The sequence below is a fragment of the Candoia aspera genome, chromosome 4 (genome assembly GCF_035149785.1).
Source record: "Candoia aspera isolate rCanAsp1 chromosome 4, rCanAsp1.hap2, whole genome shotgun sequence".
Lineage (NCBI taxonomy): Eukaryota > Metazoa > Chordata > Lepidosauria > Squamata > Boidae > Candoia > Candoia aspera.
In genome coordinates this window covers 10,730,898-10,750,749 of record NC_086156.1, presented here as the reverse complement: position 1 = coordinate 10,750,749, position 19,852 = coordinate 10,730,898, and the positions used below count along the sequence as shown (strand labels likewise).

Genomic DNA, 19,852 nt, shown 5'->3' with positions numbered 1-19,852 from the left:
CTCCTGTTCAGCAGTGTGTGAACTATCAATCTAGGAAGAAGCTTTCAGGGCTGATCAATTGAAGTAGCAAGGACGATTACTAGGATGATAAAATTCAGCACCCTTCTCCTTCTTTAAATGACCATGAGAATGGCTGTTACTTGGTTCCCCTGCTAGCAGTGACCTATCCAGAGGCTGTACATCCTATCCTTCTTTTTTATGGGCCTTTGCCTTCTTTTCCTGCTGTGAAGTAACTACAGTATGTCTGAGCAAACAGCCTTTCTTGGCTCGAGTGTCATGTTGGAACTGCTATCCACTTTTTTTTTTAATCCGTTCAATTGTGTCCGATTCTCAGAGACTGCCTGGACCAGTTCCTGCAGTTTTCTTGGCAAGATTTTTCAGAAGTGGTTTGCACTTGCCTGCTTCCCAGGGCTGAGAGAGAATGACTGGCCCAAGGTCACCCAGCCTGCAGTCTCCCGGTTTGTAGGCTGATGCCTTAACCACCATGCCAAACTGGCTCTCAGATCCACTACTTAATGAAAGGGGGGAAAAAATGATTTGACATTATTTACTCTGTGTGCGCGTGCGCATGTGCACATGCATCTGAGTCAGTCTTGACACCTGGCAACTGCCTGGATGAATGCATGCAGTTTTCTTGGCAACATTTTCAGAAGTGGTTTGTCACTGCTTTCTTCCTAGGGCTGAGAGAGTGTGACCAGCCCAGAATCACCCAGCTGGCTTTGTGTCTAAGGCAGGACCAGATTTCACAATCTCCTGGTTTGAAATCCAGTGCCTTAAACTACCTCACCAATGTTCTCACATTTAAATTTACTTGCTTAAATATGATTAATGAGCTTATTTTCCAGTCTATAACATTAAAAATTACAACTTGGGAATGATTTTTGGATTCTCTGAAGTCACAAGGGTGGTGGTGGCAGAGGCTACCCTGGGCCTCAGGTTGTGTAATTTGGGATTATGTTGAAGCTTATGCTGTCTACATAGTCCCCAATGGAGAAATCAAGTACTGACAGAAACCAGTGTTTCACATCCTTTATCCAGCCTTCAAGAGTTTGACAAATTGTTTAGCTGACAATGTGTTCCACATTTTATTATTCTCAGCTGACCCTATTTCTTCTTCTACCATGGCTTGTGTGCTCAGTATGCATCTGAAAAATGTTGTTTTAGACTTTCTTCTTAATCTGATGGTAATACCTTAAAAACAACAAATTAAGAGGCATTTCTGGGAAAGCAGCCAATTCTGTTGGAGGCCAAGGAAGGAAATCAATCTCCAATCTCCATTGTCGATATCGATCAATATTTGTCTTCAGCTTCAACTAGCAGTGTTGAGAAAACAAAGCTATCAGGAAGAGAGAAATAGGATTTGTCTGAATGTTGAAAGGGCACTCATTGCAAAGAGAAATTAGTCATAATGATAAGACAAGATACGATAGAAAAGACAAAAAATCAGGCTTGAAATCTAAACTGGAATTGGATATCGAATTGGAGAAAATATGAAATCTCGTTTATGGAGACCAAACAAGAAATATCCAGGCATAAAATATGACTCTATCATAAACAAGTATCTTTGCAACAGCCATAAACAGAGTCTTAGATGTCATGATACAAATCCTATCATCATCCACCAGCATGGACCCTAATTGAAGATAATAGGAGTTATAATACAACAGCATGTAGATACCTAAACTTGGGGTGCACTATGCATGGCTGCCTTTCCCAATCGGTTGCTTCCCAGATGTGGCTGGAACTTATGGGAGTTGAACACATCTGGAAGGACAGACTGTCAAAAGCTGTCCTGAAGAAAGATATTGAGGGCACAGGACAAGCAGAAACTAATCACCAAATAGAGATGAACAGGGAGACAGAGATCCCTGTTAGGTATGGCCCAGCTGCCCTGACCAGAAATTGTCTAGCCTGCTGAGTGCTCTCTTTCAAATTCTGTCAGGATTAGGAGGAAGATGGGACTTAATGAGGGCAAAGCAAATGATTTTTGATGTGCCTCACTCAGGCCACTGGGTGAGGATATAGCAGAGACTCTGCACATGATCCATCATTTGAATGAAACATATTCTCTAAGATGGAAATGATGGCACCTACATCAAACACATGTATATACAACATGGGAGAGCTTTTGATAGAAACAGGTTAATCAAATCCCAACATTAACTCATGAATATGATATCAGAGGATTACCACTGTGCAGGGTGCAAAAATCAATGGCCCTATCAAGGAAGAATGAAACTATTTATTGCTAACTTCATGGATAATGTATGAATGATGGTTTACAATGAAAATATTTACATTTTCATTCAGAAAAGCTAAATAAAATTTTAAAAAGTGCAAATTTGCATCAATTTGTTAAAACCACATTAAAGACAAGACTCCCTCAAGTCATGGTAACTTCACAGACACATTCATGTAATTTTCTTAGGAACAATATGAAAGTATTTTTCAATTTCCCAGTGTAGCCTACAGTTCTAGGATTTCCTGGTAGTTTCCCATTCAGGCAATAACTGAAGTACTAAGCATATCTAAACCTCATCAGTTTTTTTTCAAGATCAGCAAGGATCACTATCTTTTGCCTAAGCCATAACCATCGTTTACAAACCACAATGGCCAGTTTCCAATAATATACAGAATTAAAATAAACCACACATATGGCAACCTGATACATGAACTATTTAGATTTCTAGACAGGAATCAAAAGGAATTAATAGATATTGCAGGTGACATATTAGTGCTTCCTCATAAGTTGATTTACTTCGGTAGAAAGGTTCTAGGCAGCCATTTGACATAATGCCAGGAGACTGAGGACACCATCCCACACTGCCTCTTGAATCAACTGGATTGACATATGTGTAAGCTGCAGAGTAAAGCAAAGGCAACATCATGATGACATGTCGTATAAAAATGACCACAGAGCATTTCAAGTGGCAATTAGGGGGAGGTGAAAAAAAAAGCCCTCCATGGCACATCAAAAAAGCTCTCTCCACATCATCCTATACTCTTCTTCGGTACCTGCAATCTGTCACTCTGGCTATTTTTGCACATGGTTTTAGCACTCTTTCAAAACAGCATTGGATTTACATTCAGATATTGCCTGATAACTCATGGGGCAAAATGGTTGTAAGGAGTAGTAGGGTTGCTTTCTTCTACTTCACCTTCTATCATTTCTCCACTCCTGTAATCTGTCAGTCAAGAAGATGTAAAGGAGAAGGCAAAAATAATGAAGCTCCATCAGTAACGGTATGATCGACAAGCAAGCTCTATTCTTTATTAGTGCCACAAGGGAATGGCAGTGCTAGCACTAAAGGGCTGTTGCTGATGTATCTGGAGTAACTTAGGAAGCAGGCAAGATGGCATCACTCCAATCCAAAGTAAGAAAAAAGGTAAACAATATGGTCATGTAAAACTCCTTACTGACAGAAGCACAGGAAAAACCTGTAATGTCCTCATCGGTGACTGAACCAGAAACATAATACTAGCAGAACCTGGCTCTCTTTCCCAATTTAAATAACTTTCGATGCAGCAGAGGTCTAGTGCTCTTTCAAAATAGTGCCAGTTTTGTGTATACAGTATACAGAGGTGTATATACATGTATCACCTAACAAACACTTCAGAACATGCTGGTCAGACATTATACAGCAGATTCCTCTGCTGAAGCCAGATATCTGCCCTCTCTCAAAGGACAGTGCCCAATAAATAGAAGGGAGGAAGCAAGCCTGCAGCAGCCTAACATGGCCAATGCAAGCTGGGGATATCCCAGTCTCTGATTTTATATCAACTGGACTGTGGCTAACGCATGTTAGATTGTATCCATGGCAAAAATTGTACTGGAGAAGAGGGAGAACAGTACTTTAAAACAGGAATAGTGAAGGACGGCTTGAAGCTGTCTCAGCTGCTGTGGTCAGGGGATAAAACAAAGGCAAGGTTATGAGGACACGTTATATAAAAACAGTTACCCTGGCATGTTCATTCTACAGTTAGGGAAATGGGAGGATGACCCTCTATTCTTGCTACATTATTCCTTACTGGCTCAGCTGACCTTGCAGCTCAACTTCTTCCCAGCATTCCTTGGATTAAAGCCTCACTGTGGCTTCAAGTCCCAAGTATTTAAAACACTGGTCAGAAATCTGTGACCCTACAGCTCCTGTCATCCCTCACCACTGGAAGGAGCAAAAGAGAACTATAGTTCAACAATGTCTTGAGAGCCACAAGTTTCAGATCTCTGCCATGGCTGAAAACCAACCCAAAGCTGTATGGAGAAGAAGTATGTACGTATGTTTATTAATATTATATTCTGCCTTTCAATTTATTAGAATTCCCCAAGCAGTTCATAAACGTAGTCATAACAATGGGAGAAAACAGTAGGGGGGGGGGCTTTCAGAATTGGATGATGAAAGCAGCTGAAGGATAAACTATACAGGATTAATACATCTCCAGACTAAAACTACAGAAAAGGGAATTTGCGATATAACACCATGAGTTTACTGCTTTAAGGAAATCCCAACTATTCTCATCATTTATGCTTGCATGTCACTACAATACCAATTCCATTGCTTCATCATGTAGTCCACTAATAAAAACAATGAGGCTCAGTCCATGAACATTTTTTTAGAAAAAGATGTCACAGGACAGCGACTATTTATGCAGCTGAATGGCTTTCTATTGTACTGTGCTTTTGCTCCAATGAAGCAGAACAAACCCTTCTCTTACTTTATTTGTAGGAAATGGAGGGGAAAAGGAGGGAACATACTGGTACTGGCTTGCTAATAAAAACATAATTAACGCAGCTTCTACAGTAGTCACTCTAGGCATGCTGGGGCTACCAGAAAGAGGTCATAATTCTGTTAAATTGAAATAAATGTCCATGGAGTTCAAACTTTGCTCTGGAATCATGAGGACTTTGAAAAAAATGGAAATCTGAGCTAAAGCGTAAGCGTAAAGCATTTTATCAATCTATTGAAGAAACAAAGTATCTTATGGGATCAAAAATAAAATATCAGTATTCTCTGCTATGTGGTCATATTTTTTTTGTAAATAAACCACAACTGGGTTCACACAACATAAGCCAAAATCATATTTATAAGGCATAATGGTTGTATGCCTATATTGCACTAAGCCATCATATGGTTGGGCTTAATGTGTTGTGAGAATCCAATCCTTGATTTCAGACAGGCTTTACACATACTAAATCTGCTTTCATGTTGGTGTACTGTGCTTTGTGAGCTCAGCCTTTATAGTCCATAAACCATGCTTTATAACTTAGCGCTCTGTGTGAACCCAACTGTATACATTGAACCAAGCTAATGCCATGTTTAACCACTGCATGAACTTCTAGTATAAAAAACAGTAAGATGCACAGCCCAGCACAGGCTGTATCTGAGAATGCATGTGGGGGTAATGCCAGGTGCAGAGATACTGAGGAGTTCACAAGAAAGACTTCACAGGCTGATAAGCTAGTTTCTCACAGAACTTGCTTTGCACGCGCTAAGCATGACGGTTATAAAGAACACAGTACAAATACCTGTTGTCTGTCACAAGGAGCATTGTGTGTCTACTACTGTAAGTATTTACCTTTAATAAAGCTTGTGAGGGTCATACTAGCTTTCAGCTCCTCTTTCTTGGAAATCTCTCATGGATAGTGCCCCCTGGAGGGCATTTACAATTGGTGTCATGAAACCAATTGTATTTTGGTTCAGGATTTCCAAGAAATCGGCTGGAGTAAAAAGGAGGCGGGTGGGGCTCTGGGGAGAATCGTGGGTTGGCCACCCACGTCACACTGGAATCCAGTTGTAGACTGGCTTGACCAGCTAGAGACACCAAGGCATGGATGTGGGGAAACTGGGGAGATCCCCCCAATTCCCTGGCGGAGATTAGGCAGTGCCTGGAAACCTTAAAAGTTTTAGCACGAGTTTCAGCTAGCTGCTCATACTGGATGGCTTTTGCTGGAAGCCCTTAAAGAGGTAGGTGATGAAAAATGGAGTTTGAGGGAGAAAGTATGAAACTGCAGGAGGACTTGGAGCAGGAGGAGATTCAATTGTTGTTGATTTGTATGGTTTGAAGTGAGCATATGTTGCCCGTCAAAATCTGGTTGATTATTGCACTTTGTTCTGGATTTGTCCTGAATGATGAATTTGAGAGCATTCTGGGTAAAGGAGCAAAAAGGATGAATTTTGAGATGCTTTTGCTTTGTGAAATTTAAGATCTAATTCAGTGTGTGCATTTGGAACTCCTTGCCATTGCAAAGGGAGTGATAGGTTGTTGTCAAATGTGTGTATTCATTTTTTTCCCCCTTCTTTCCTGTCTTTTGAAGCCAAGGAAAGGAAGGACCAATTTTTTTTTGTGGAGAGCCAGTTTGGTGTAGTGATTAAAGTCAACAGGCTAGATACGGGGAAACCGAGTTCTAGTCCTGCCTTTGTTGCAGAGCAGCCAGCTGGGTGACTTCGGGCCAGTCCCTCTCTCAGCCCTAGGAAGGAGGCACTGGCAAGCCCCTTCTGAAGGAGTCGCCAACAATGCTGGGAGTCAAGACTGACTCAAAAGAGAGATTAGGGGAGAATCCCCAGCTTAGTTTTTTTTTGTTTTTGTTTTTTAAGTCTTATGAAGGGTTTCCTACCCTTCTTATGGCATTGAGGGCTATAGCTCCCTGGAAACAGCAGAACAAGAGCCCTGAATAAAATTTTTCAGTCTGTTAGACTTGGAGGAGTGGGGAGGCTTACTTCCCATTCTAGTGTAAAATGATTGCAGTAAATGGGCTGGACTTAAGCCCCTTCATTAGAATAAGATCTGAATTTCAACTGTTCCTTGCAAATTTCCTGTCCTACAGCTGTTACCGTTAGGAAAAGCTGACTGCTCCTCACGAGGAGACCTAGGCAGTTTCACAAAAGCAATTGTTTGGGGAAAAGTGGGGGTGGCGGCAGCTTCATGTGTTTCAGCTTTTAAACTAACTGGGTTATAAAGCGAAACGTTCTGGAAGTAATCCAGACACTGAATAAATTCCTATGCCAATATGTAGATTTCCCCTTCCCAGCTTTGCAGGGTTTGATTTTTGGGAAATTATTGGGAATTAAAATGGCATTAACATTCTTTGCAGTTAAAGTGTATAATGTTGTATTTACCTAAGCAGAAATGCAATGGATAGTTCAAGTTTTGTCTCAGGGTTGCTGGCATTCAGCCATACCCTACCATACCCTGTGCATTGTTGTAATTATGTTAACCTTTGATGATTTATCTTTCCTGCAGAAATATTCAACTGACCTGCAAATACACATGCACGCCTGGGGGCGGGCAATCAATCCTAATAAAATCCAAGGACCAGATTGTGATGTACAATTTTTGGGAGTCCGGTGATCATGGAAAGACACAGATTTTTTTTCTCACGCCATGGTTGACAAGATGCAGCATTTTCCCCTTCCCAAATGGTGAAGGAGTTGCAGCCGTTCTTGGGGATGCCGTGGTCCTGGTGTAGTTTTGTCCCACATATAGCACAAACACTTTGCCCCTTGTACAAGCTGGTAAAGAAGGGGATGATGTGGAATTGGAATGCTTTCAGTCAGGCAAAACTTTTAGTTCAACAAGCTGGTTCTTTGCAAGCTCCAGATCAAGGGCATCCTTTTCAGCTTGCAGTGGGAGTCACAGAGGATGGGTGCATGGGGTCTGTGGCAAACTGACTCTGATCAGAAAAAGTGGCCTATAGCAGGGTTCCTCAACCTTGGCAACTCTAAGCTTTGCGGACTTCAACTCCCAGAATTTACTGGCTGGGGAATTCTGGGAGCTGAAGTCTGCACAGCTTAAGAGTTGCCAAGGTTGAGGAACCCTGGCCTACAGGATTTTGGTCACAGCTGTTCAAAAGTGCAGAGGTGAGGTATTCCCTATTGGAACAGCAATTGCTAGCAGTTTACTATGCACTACAACACATGGAGGGAATCACAAAAGGCAACCCAGTCACAGTTAAAACAGCCACCCCCAATAAAGAAATAGATTAAGTGACTCCAAAACAGGAATAATGAGGTCAGGGTCAAATGGAAAGCTTACTTACAACAGGGAAGTGTGCTAAATTCATCACCGCTAAGTAATGAACAAATTATTTATTTATTCGATTTCTATAGCCACCCATCACAAGTGATTCTTGTTGGCAATTTGGGGGCTGGTCACATTCCTGGAAGAGGTTAGTAACAAACTGACTCTTCCAGCAGCCCCTCCAGAAAACATTCAGTGGTTGGGAGAGACAGTTGAACTAAACAACCGCATCAGGGGAACTTTATGATTCAGATGTTGGCTGGGGAATTCTGGGGGTTGAAGTCCACACATCTTCAAGTAGCCAAGGTTGAGAGACACTGTCCTAGATGAACATCTTTTTGAGCCTGCCCTTTATTTTGGTTGCAGTTGCTTCTGCAGACCATTGGGGTCACGAGGACATCTAGCGTAAGTATGCCTCAATAAATGATCAATGTAATTGTTGAGTTTGTTTCGCTTTACATGAGCATAGTGTTTCCATTGTAAATAGAGCTTTTATTAGGTTATGATTATTGTTAGATCTTTTTAGAAAAGAGGTAAAGTATGCTTTTTTATCTTATTTAACTGATGATAAGCTTTTTTATGGTAATGATAGTGATGAGGATTTTTGTGACAGAAAGGGTAGATGGTAAAAGAGGAGTGTTTTTAGTTCCTGGGACTATGGGCTATCCTTAATACCTTCTCTTGGAGTAGGACATACTGTAACTAAAGTTAATGAATTTTTAAATCTCATTTTAGAGCCCTTGAACGCTATCACTGATGACCTAGCAGCAGTAAATCAGGGCCCTCGATGTGCTAATGGCCGCCCAGGGAGGAATGTGGGCCATTACACAAGAATGTGGTTTGTTCATCCTGGACAAGGCAGAATATTTGAATAAACCATCCACAGTTTTAGAAAGCAGAGCAATACCACCTGGAAGATGAAGGGTTGCTGGGAGAGCTTAATAAAATGTTTTTGGGATGGGGAGTGTGGTAGAAAAAAGTTTCGGGGTTTCTTTGTATGATCGTTGCATGTTCACTTTTATGATATATGTGTATGTATTGTTGGTGTGTTTTTTGAATACAGTTATGTAGTAAGCAAACATATACAACACTAGCTAGACCTGGAGGGTTGCCATATAGAAATCCTGCTTAAGCAAGCACCAAATTATTTAGTCCACCTAGCAAGCTCTGAGGGAAGTGGAAGATTATTGATGAGACTATAAGGGGCAATACAGCTCATTTTTTATACTAGGGGTGATTGTATACACTGAATGATGCTAACACCATATTTTATTTATTTATTTATTATTAAATTTATATTACCGCCCATCTCCCCTGATTTAAGCATGTTTACTCTGGTATTTACCTTTAATAAAGCTTGTGAGATCACACTAACTTTCAGCCCCTTAGAAATCTCTCATGGACAGTGCCCCCTGGAGGGCATTTACACCAACCTATTGATTAAATGAACAGTGCTAAATAAATAATGGTTTAGCCCAGTGTTTCTCAACCCTGGCAACCTCAAGCTGTGTTGACTTCAGCTCCCAGGATTCCCCAGCCAGCCATGCTTGCTGGGGAATTCTGGGAGCTGAAGTCCACACAGTTTGAAGTTGCCAAGGTTGAGAAACACTGATTTAGCTTGATGTGTGAACAAGGCTAATATTTTAATTAGGGTTTATAAGGAAGATACAGAGAGCCAGTCTGGTCGGGCTAGAAACCAGCAGACCATGAGTTCTAGTCCCACCTTAGGTACAAAGCCAGATGGGTGACCTTGGGCTAGTCACTCTCTCTCAGCCCTAGGAAGCAGGCAATGGCAAACCACTTCTGAAACACCTTGACAAGAAAACTGCAGGGACTGGTCCAAACAGCCTCCAAGAATTGGACATGATTGAATAGATTAAAAAAAAACAAGATACAGTAGATTTCCTTCTCTGATCTGCATGAAAATGACAAGGTGGTTCTTGCCATTATTTAGTTATACATGGTCCTGCTGGGGGAATTCATGTGCATGAGGTTACTTGATTGTGACATTTTGTCCACCTAAGATACAGATACACAGAATTCAAGCTTATTCTACAAGCCCTATCATATCATCGTATGTGATAACACACATACAACTTCCCCAGAACATATTAAAAAGGCATTTAAATGGCTACACTTTTTTTAAAAGGAAAGAATATTGATGAGTATATGATGACTACTTATGAAATTACAGCAAATAAATATACTAGTTTGCAACTGGAAATAAGAAATGGGGAAAGAATGAACCTGTGTTTGCATATTACTGTAACATACAACTTTGGGTCAAAGATGACATTAGATTCAGTCTTCAGGACATGGAAAAACCTCAATTAAAGAGCAACAAGTAACAGAGCTAACATGATAATGTGTACATTCATGAAATAGAAATCAAAGCTAAAGAATGATGTCTTTAACCCCTTTCAGCTGTAGCTCTACCTACCATTTGTTTTAGCACAACCTATGAGTGGCATGCTAAATAGCCTCAAATTACAGAGGCAGTTGACAGAAAAAAAATGCTTGCCTACCCTGTAGCATAAACAGTTCGGCTAACCTAAATTGTCCCTTCTCATTTAAAGATAATGAAATTCTAGTGAAATCAGTTGGGGAGACAACTATCTATTCCAATAGAAGAGAATATATGTAATCAAGGTTGAACTGTGGGGTCCTTGGTGCTCTCTGAGCTTGTTTGCTTGCAGACATTTCATTACCCAACTAGGTAACATCAGTGTGAGTAAGTGTGGGATTTGCTCCCTGTTTATACATAGTAGCTTGCCCTGCCAGTGTTGGTGGGGGTGTGGTTTTCTCCTGGGTAGTTCCTTGATTAGAGTATTGTTTTCTGCTTGTTTGTCTGGTGTTAATCCCTGCTTAAAAATAAATGTTATTCATTTAAATGGGTTTTACGGTCTTGTTATCACTTATCTATGACTGAAACCCCAGAGGATAAAGTTAACTTGACGATAAATGGAAATTTAATTACGTTGCTTAAATATATACAGGTAGTCATTTAGTGATGTCTGCAGTTAGGACAGGGATGAAAAAATAATTTTACGACCAATCCTTGCATTTACGACCTTTGTAGGTCTGTAAGCAAAGGAAAGCTGAAGTAAATTCATAAGCATAGTCCGTTTCACTTAGCAACCCCTCTGCTTAACAACTGAGTTGCTGGTCACTAAATGAGGACTACCCGTAACCTACTTGGAAGAAAGAATTATTCAACAGTTCTGCAAACATTATTTGCTTCATACCACTAGGTGGCAAGAATTTGAGCACTTCTCAGAAGTAATTTAGTGTCAGCACATAGCTGACCGTGACTATTTCTAAAGCCTAAGAAGGGTCAGACTTGGAAAAGAGATGATAGGAAATTCCAGGACTGTAGATTCAATAAAGAAATAGAAAAGATGTACTAGAAAGCAGCTGCAAAAACCTATTGTTAATGAGAATACCCTTAAGCTCAACAAATCTTTATTGGAACTAAATTCAGGGTATATGCAGGGTATAGCCAGCACTAAGATTTACATCTTTAAAGATAAATAGAAACACTTGGCAGAATTTCTCCCATAAGAAGTCTCCAATGGAGAAGTTATACCTAGTAGTTTCTCTTCTAGCAAGTATTTCCAGTTCTTGCAATGTTCATCCTATGGCCCAATCTGCGTTTATATTCAGCCGAACTTTCCTCTTAAGATATACAAAAGTGCATACTCTACTCCCATGCTTCAATTTTGCCTGCTAGAAATTTTGGAAAATAAAGGAGAAATCTCCCTCAAACGGACCAGAAGTTGTAGTGAAATAAATCTAAAGGGAAGAATATTGGTACTTGGACTCAAACTCGTCTGAGAACTCAAGGCAGCGAACACCGTGTGTGTGTGTCTGTGTGTGTTGCTTCGATCTTCAAGCACAAGACCCTGTGAGGTAAACTGTAGTGAGAGAACGACTGGCCCCAAGGTGCAAGAGAAAGGCCTACCGTCAGGTCAAGGCCAACCCTGTAGGCATCCAGGAAAGCCTTTGGGAACGCGGGAATGGCGGGTCCCCTCCCTCGAGAATTGTGATAGTGGCTGCTTCCCGTTTTCCTCAGGGTGACCACGGTCAGGAAATTAACTGGGTTTGGGTTACTTTCGCCGGGAACAGGCACCCTCCGCCTCAAAGTGAAGTCCACCAACCAGGGGGCTGGGTTCCCCCTCGCACCGCGCGGCAACGTCGCTTCCTCGCTCGGCCCCGTTCCCCCTTTGCTGCCTCGCGCTGCGGCGCCTCGTATCGCCGGAGGAGGCCCAGGCCTCCCCCGCCCAGCCCCCGCTATCACCGCGTCACTAGCAACCACCCCCGGAGAGCATCTCCTCTACTCCTCCTCCACTAGGGAAGCCGAAAGGAGGACAATCTTGTTGAAACAACAGCCGCGTTTAGAACGCCTTCTGGAAAGAGGCGGGGCCGCAGCGGGCTCTGAATTCCTCCGCCCTTTTTCCCCCCAGCGCGCACGGGCCCGTGTGAGCGTGTCCAAGATAGGATCGGTGACGTCACTCTTCCTTCGATACACGTGCCGCTCGGCTCAAGTCACGCCGCGCCCTCCTCCCCGCGCGGGAGATGTCTTTCCCGCCAGCCAATCACGCTCGGCGAATTCGGCCGGCCTACTTCTCCTCCCCGTCCCATAGCCTTGCGCTTTCGCCTCTAGGAGGTGTGCTGGGAGGTGGGGGGGTAAGGAAGGAGCCGCGCGCGCGCGAATGGTGGGGGAAGAGACGGGGAGCGAATTTTCAGGCATCAGCCAATATCTTCCGTGGACGGGGGCGGGACTTCCTCCCGGAGCCGGAAGCGAGGCTCGTGGGTCTCCCTGGCGCTCTCTCTCCCTCATATGCGAGCGAATTGTCCCTGCTGTTTCTTGGCGTCGAAACGTTCCGGGGCTCGGACCCGCCGCCGCTCCTGCCGCCGCCGCTGCCTCCTCCTGCCGTCGCCGCTCCGCGCCCTTCCCCTCCCGCTTGCCGCTTCTCCCTCCTCCCCGCCGCCGCCGCCACTTCTCCTCCCCCGCCTGGGCGCCGCCGCCGCCGCCTCTCCCCCACTCCCCGCGCGCTCTCTCTCATCCCCTTCCTGGGACTTGGCGGCGGAGGAGGCGGCGGCGGCGGCGGAGGGCGGCGGCAGCAGAGGCCAAGGATCCCGACCCGACCTTTCAGCGAGTTTCCTCCGGCCCGTCGGGGCCTTGTTAGCTGTTGGTTGACAGGTGAGTGAGGCCCGATTCCCTCTGGCCGCCGCTTCCGACTTCCCCACACCCCTGGGCCGCCGCCATTTTCTCACCCGAGGCCCTCACGGGGGCGGGGCTGGGCCTCAGCGGATGGGTCCCGATTTAGGCCTGGTTCTGCTGTCAGCTCCGCACTGCGTCTGCTACGGCGGCCTTCGCGGGAAGGAAACGTAGGGCTCGGGATGGGGCTGCCTCCGAGCGTCCCTTCCCCGTGTTTCTTTGCCGGCTTCGTGCCTTCCCTATCTCCGCAAAGCCGGGGGGAGAAGGCTGTTTGCCCCAGCTTGCCGTATCCCCGGCGGCCACCCTGTCTCGTTCCCACCCCGGGGAGTGGGCACGGCAGTCTCGGATTCCTTTCTCTTTCTGTTTAATGTTTTTCTTCTGCCGTTGAGCCCTCGTGACTGATAGCCTTAAAGTTAAGGATTAAAATCAAACTCCAAAATACGAAACTTTCTGGATCGACACACCTCTTTCGCCAGGCCTTAGTTCATTGTCTCTGATGAGTAGCAAAAAGGTGGCTTTCTCCCAGTCCTAGTATACCTTAAACTGGGAGACTTGAATTCGTTGGCCTCGCTGAACTCTGTGTGGCAGCTTTATCTTGTATCGCTTTAAAATGGGATGCAGGTTGCCTTGTGCATAAACTTTTTTCCTCTTATGTCTCTTGGAAAAGCTAATGTGGCAGGTCCTTACAGATTGATTGCTGACATAGAAAGGTATCATCTTGGTGACTCTGCTTTGGCATTTAAAAAAGTGAAACCAAAAATGGTTGAGTAAAGAAAATAAGTTACATGGGCCGTAGTGGTAGACTGAAAAAAGGCGCCTACTAGGATTATGTTCATCAAAAAGAGAAAGAAGTGTTTTACCTCTCTTGTATACCATTCCCACAAGATTTGAAAGAAGTATTTTTTAGGATTTAGTGTTCTGTTGATAATTCATACCCTTCTCTACTTTTGGTTTCAATGCTCTGGAGCCAATACGTATAATGTGTATGTAAGCCATTTTTAGTTGTAATTTATGACTGTGCAAGATTTACTTATTTTAGAAATAAGTTAAAGGAGTTATGCTCATGGTGGCAATAATTCATTTCTAAGACAGGAAGGACTCTTTACTGTAACAATATAAATGTTTAATCAACAGGTTATTCATTGAGAATGTTAGTTAGCAGCTACGTCCTATATGGTACTTAGTTAAAATGTCATCCTAGAGAGTAGTGCAGTTGTGGTCACAGTATAGTTTGCAGGTTCCAAAGTCAATATACATGAGGTTATTTACTAATGTGTAAAACTTTCTCTGTTTCAAGGTATTTAGGCATAAACAGAACCTTTGCCATCTAGTATATTAACTATGAGTGGATAATATTCTCTCTTGTTCCATTTAGTGTGAAAATAATTAACATTCTCATTAATCCCAGGCATTTCTTAAGGACCAAAGTTGCAGAGTTCCAGAAATAAGCAAGTTTGAAATGCAAACACTGACTTCTAGATAGTCTAGTTCTTGGTATGTGCATTTTACAGTTTGTTGGTATTGATCAAAAGATTAAACAAATCTTTTGTGCCAAAAGTGAGTTATGGAGGAGATGCTTGCTAGATCCTTCTGCAAGCATTTCTAGACTACTATTTTAAATTTTAATTCTGCATAACCATCAATTCCAACTGAGAGGACATATGCAAGTATACTGTAGTCTAAAAAGTTACCTGATACAATTATAAAGCCAATTATGCTTACAGAAGAGTTGCTGACCATTCCAGTTGATTCTTATATTCTAATTCTGTTACAAATCTGGCAAACATAATACCAGGCATTTTAAAGGCATTTTAAAGACTGACAGATGAATGGCATAGGTTTTTGTGAACTTACGTTTCCTTCATCAGGAGCATCCAATAGAATGAATTTTAATCTCAAGGTTAGGCCTTAACAAATTCGTTATCTTTAAGGTTCCCCAAGACACTGAGCTGTTTACTGCAACAAGAACTGCTACTCTTTTGTAAATGATTATATCTGGCAAAGTGCTAAATAGATGCCACATTATCTTCTAATTATAACATCGGTTTGAAATGGTTAAGTCATGCACAGAAGTTGGCATCATCATTGTAAGCATATTTATTTAGAAGCAGTTCTTGTGGAGTTCAGTTCTTACTTCTGTGGTATTTTCTAGGTTATACTTTTAAATTGATAAAATCTATTCATTTGCCTCTATTTTTGTTTCCAGCCACTACATTCTGATAGTGTTTGTATAGTATTACATGCATTTGTATCTAATTTTTTAAAAAATTTAATAACTTAAGTCTAAAGGCCAAGAAAATATATAGGGAATGTTAATAAGAATCAGGATCATGCAAAGTTCACTTGCATGGCATGACTTACCAAAGGATGCAACATTTCCTAACTATAAAACAGAAATAAATTTTGTTTGCCCTTGAAGAGATGTTGAAAATTACAAATTACATATCATTGTATTGAAAATCATAAATATTGAAAGCTCTGTATAATATGTAAAATGTGTGTGAAATGATGGTAAATTTAATTCCTGTTAAACATGAGAGGCTTTCTGCAGTTGCAGTTGTGCCTTAAGGTATTTATAAGTATTTTCTGAAAGTCCAGATACAAATTGCAGTGCAACTGTCTAAGATAGGATTTAAAGCCAATATTTTAAAATTAAGAACATTAAAAATACTTTATACTTGCTGTGGTTGTAGAGACCTATTGCATCACTAATATGTATGATTTTAATAGTTCAGGTCTTTTCACTGCTTGAAATTGGCATTCCTTATTGTCCTCTCCTGAAGTAGTTATTTCTTGCAAAATACATAAGGTATGCTTTAAGGAACAAAAAAACTTGCATTTTTCTCAATAGTTGATTCACATATTTAAAAGCTAACCTAATAATACATTTTTTTAGTGTTTGTTTCTGGTGGATCTTCAGTGATTGGAGAGGAACAGGCACTAAGCTGGAGTTTATAGATAGGCTGCAGAAGATAATAGAGTTTTGTTAGGCCATACTTGTTGGCAGAAAGAGCTAAGAGGAAACGATCCAGCTATATGCACTGCATCTTGCTGCTTTACAAGTTAACTAGAATCTTTTGCTACTGCCCCTGATGCCCGATATGTACATCCTCTTGGCTCTCCAGGCATAGCAAACCAATATGAAATCACAATCCCGAATGTGAATAGAGGTTTTGTAGCTGTAAGCTTTGTTTTGTTTACTTTGACTAGCTGATGCCCATCCCATATTAAAAATTCAATTCGTTGTATAGCAAAAGCAGACAGTCTATTTTGGTGGTGGTTGTAGTTGAGGGCAGCGTTGCATCAGGGATAAACTGTTGAGAGCAATAGGTAGCAACGCTCATCTGCCTTGTGATGTCCTTTTTTTTTTTTTTTTTAAACCTCTTTATTCCCCTGTGTCCCATCACCCTCCCCCAAATTTGTAAGAAAGTGATTCCAAGCAAATTTTTTTTAAAATGGAACCGAGGGAGACAAGTCGTTTATCCCTACCATATAGCAAGATAACTGGAGTGATCTAAAGTGAACTAAAGATCTGAGCTTGAGCTATTTTGATGGTTCTGAGCCAGGCATTGTAAGTGTATTAGCACACTAAAATGAAATTCTTAGTTTTTAAAAAAACTGGATGAGTGGCAGGAAGGTCTTTGTTTTCCTTGTAATTTTGTGCTTGAACATAATGGCTAAAGTATATGTTGGTTCAGCTGGCTGAAAATGGTAGTCAGGTCAACATGTTTCCAAAAAATATGCAGAAATTCTGCTTCACTTTGCAAAATGTTGGCAGTCAACAGCACAAATGTATGTGATACATGAATGGTTATTATAGTAGCAAGTTAATAGCTAGAAATACTTGATAGAGGAAGGTGACTTCAAATAATAGGCTTCTAAGGTATGTATAATTAAGAAGGTCTAGGTGTGTTGCCTAAAGTACAGTTCAGTTTGGTTCTTTATGAAGTGTTACTCAAATGTATGACACATGCTTATGTTATTTCCCAAAATTAAAAATACTTTTGAATTACATTTCCTTGAAAACCTCTAATTTTAATAGTATGAATAATAAATTATAAATACATTTTTCTATAACATATTTACAAATTTCTACAGGCTTGTTTCTCATACTCAATACTTTATGTAAATATTTACAGTATGTCAGTACTTTACTGAGTCTCTTTAGGTTAATATGTGAACTTAAAGGAAATACACTAGAATTGCTTTTTAAATAAAATTTTGCAGTTTTCCAAGAACTATTAATTTAGAAAATCATTAGCTTTTTAAAAATACCAACTAAAGTACAGCCTGGTTAAAGCTAGTATTTACTGCTTGTGATACTTTTTACATTTTAACAGTGTGCTCATTCCTTGGCTTCCTCAATCTGAATTGATCAAGTAAATACATTTGAAACACTACTGAAGCTTCCTTTGTACTTTGCTTCACAAATAAAAAGTTGTCACGCTTCACTTAGTGCTCAGATTGAGTGCAGGTAAAAGTTTATGCACCCCTGGTCAAATTATATGTTTCAATGAATCCCTAAGTGAACAGAAGCTGACATAACATCTACATAGTATAGAGTTAAACATTAAATCTTTCTGCAAGTCTGTGCTTTATGGTTGATTTTTAAGGTATATTTTGGATGTCACTGTGTGTGTATATACATACATATGTATGCATCTCTTGATTTATCCATATTGTGTTGTTCTGCAGGTCTCCAGCTACATTTTTATGTCTTCAAACAGAATAACAAAATCTGCCATTCAAGCATTTTGTACTATTTTTGATGGAAACTTTGCCATGTGTTAAAAAAAACAGCAATTTTCTTTTTCCCAAAATGTTTTAAAACCTGATACCAGTTCCTGTATAGTGAGCTATTAGCTTTATGCCATAAAGATTATTGGTGAAATACTGTGATGAGGTCATTTCTGTATCATTCCCTACCCACCACCCATCTCTCTCTCAATTGAATTAAGTCGAGGAATTTCCAGAGCCTCTCACAGGTACAAATAACTGGTTATTGACTTTCAGTGTCACAGGCAGTTAAGTACCTTCTTAGAAAACTTACACCAGGAATACTATATAACTTATTACTTGGTGTTGGCATACAGTTTGTTAGAAATTGTTTAAGCTTTGTGTTTTTTCAGAGTTCTGTATGAGCACGAGATGTACTTTGCCCGCTGTTACTTCATATCTTCCAAGTTAAGATTTTTCTTGATGTATACATCTACAAAACTATAAATATAGAAGGTACATTTAAGGTATATTTATTTTTTCCTTTAAACTTACTGTCTGGGTTGAGATCCTATAACTAGATTATAAAGCTGATGACCCAATATAATTTTATGAAGTATAGAGTGCTTTTTCCATATTTTAACTTTGTATTATATAATTATACTATATATATATATTCTCAACTATTAGTAGATGTCTTAGATATTACTAGATTTTTTTCTTGAATTATTTAAGTTCAGGATTGGTAATGGGTGCCTGCAGTGCAGCAGCGGTCTGGCTTCATAATAAGCACAGACTTAATCCTTGTTACATATATAGCAAATGTACTGTATTACATTATTTGATAGATTTCAATTTCTGTTTCTCAGTAAGTTAAATGGTTGCTAATGTACTGTGGTGGTGGTGACTCAGAGCCTCTAATTTATAGGACTTTCTCCTGACGGCCTTGTCCTTGAGATATAGAAAGGAAAATAGATGATTGGAGATAATAACTTGGAACTGTCTCAGTTTTTGCCAACTATTGAGCTTGTCTTCTGGTGCCAGAACCATTTATTTGTTTATGGTAAACTTAAGGTTAAAAATTGTCAGTTGATTGTAGTTATTGCCTTTATGGGGGGGGGGACCCTCTCACCTTTCAATTTATCTTTTCGTTGCCTTCGTTGACACCATTTCGCTGTCATAGGAATGGTGTCAATTCTAGCAGCTTTCATTTGCTTTCAAAGAAAAGAAAAAAGAAAAAAAGAATCTGAAAAGTATCTTCATTACTTAGTAGCTGGATTCAAACACTTAAGTGGCTGAATTCACACATAAATAACAAAGGTTCACTTCAAGATTGAAGCCAGACAAACTACTTTATACCTATATGTGATGATTGAACCAGCCATTGAATTAAAATGCACTTCATTAATGCTGAGATTGGTTATTAAGTCACATTTTACTTAGCTGATCTGTTGTCGTAAGAGCAAGCTAGCTGAGTTTAGCAAACCGTTCAGTAAGATGTAGACTAGCATATTCCTGCTTGGATTGCTTGTAAATAAATGTCAGTTTATTTACATGTTACTCAGTTACAATATGTAGAAGAACCAGTATAGTTAATCTAAGGATAAAAAGTAACAGCTAGATTTTATATTTATACTGGGCAATAAACATTATTTCTTCATGCCAGAAGCCCTTGGGACAACTACCAAAAACTCAGCACCTGGCAGTTTAATGTGAATGTCGGCAACCTTCTCATGCATCCCATTTGAACAGAATGACTAAATCTGGATTTCATGACTTCAATATTAGTCAAGTTTTTATCCTGTCTTTTTTGTTTTTGCTCATCTGTTTTTGTAATCTTTCTGTTAGCCTAACATGATTTGTCCTAATATGAATTTTGGAACCTGAAAAGACATTGGT

General features: G+C 40.6%; 1 protein-coding gene across 1 annotated transcript in view; it reads left to right on the top strand.

The window, feature by feature from the left end:
* Nucleotides 1–12,800: 12,800 nt before the first annotated feature.
* LARP4B (La ribonucleoprotein 4B) overlaps nucleotides 12,801–19,852 on the top strand; it is a 48,308-nt gene continuing 41,256 nt past the window's right edge. The window contains exon 1 of the mRNA XM_063303409.1: nucleotides 12,801–13,219. The gene's annotated coding sequence lies outside the window, so the exon portion shown is untranslated. The remainder of the gene's footprint in view (nucleotides 13,220–19,852) is intronic.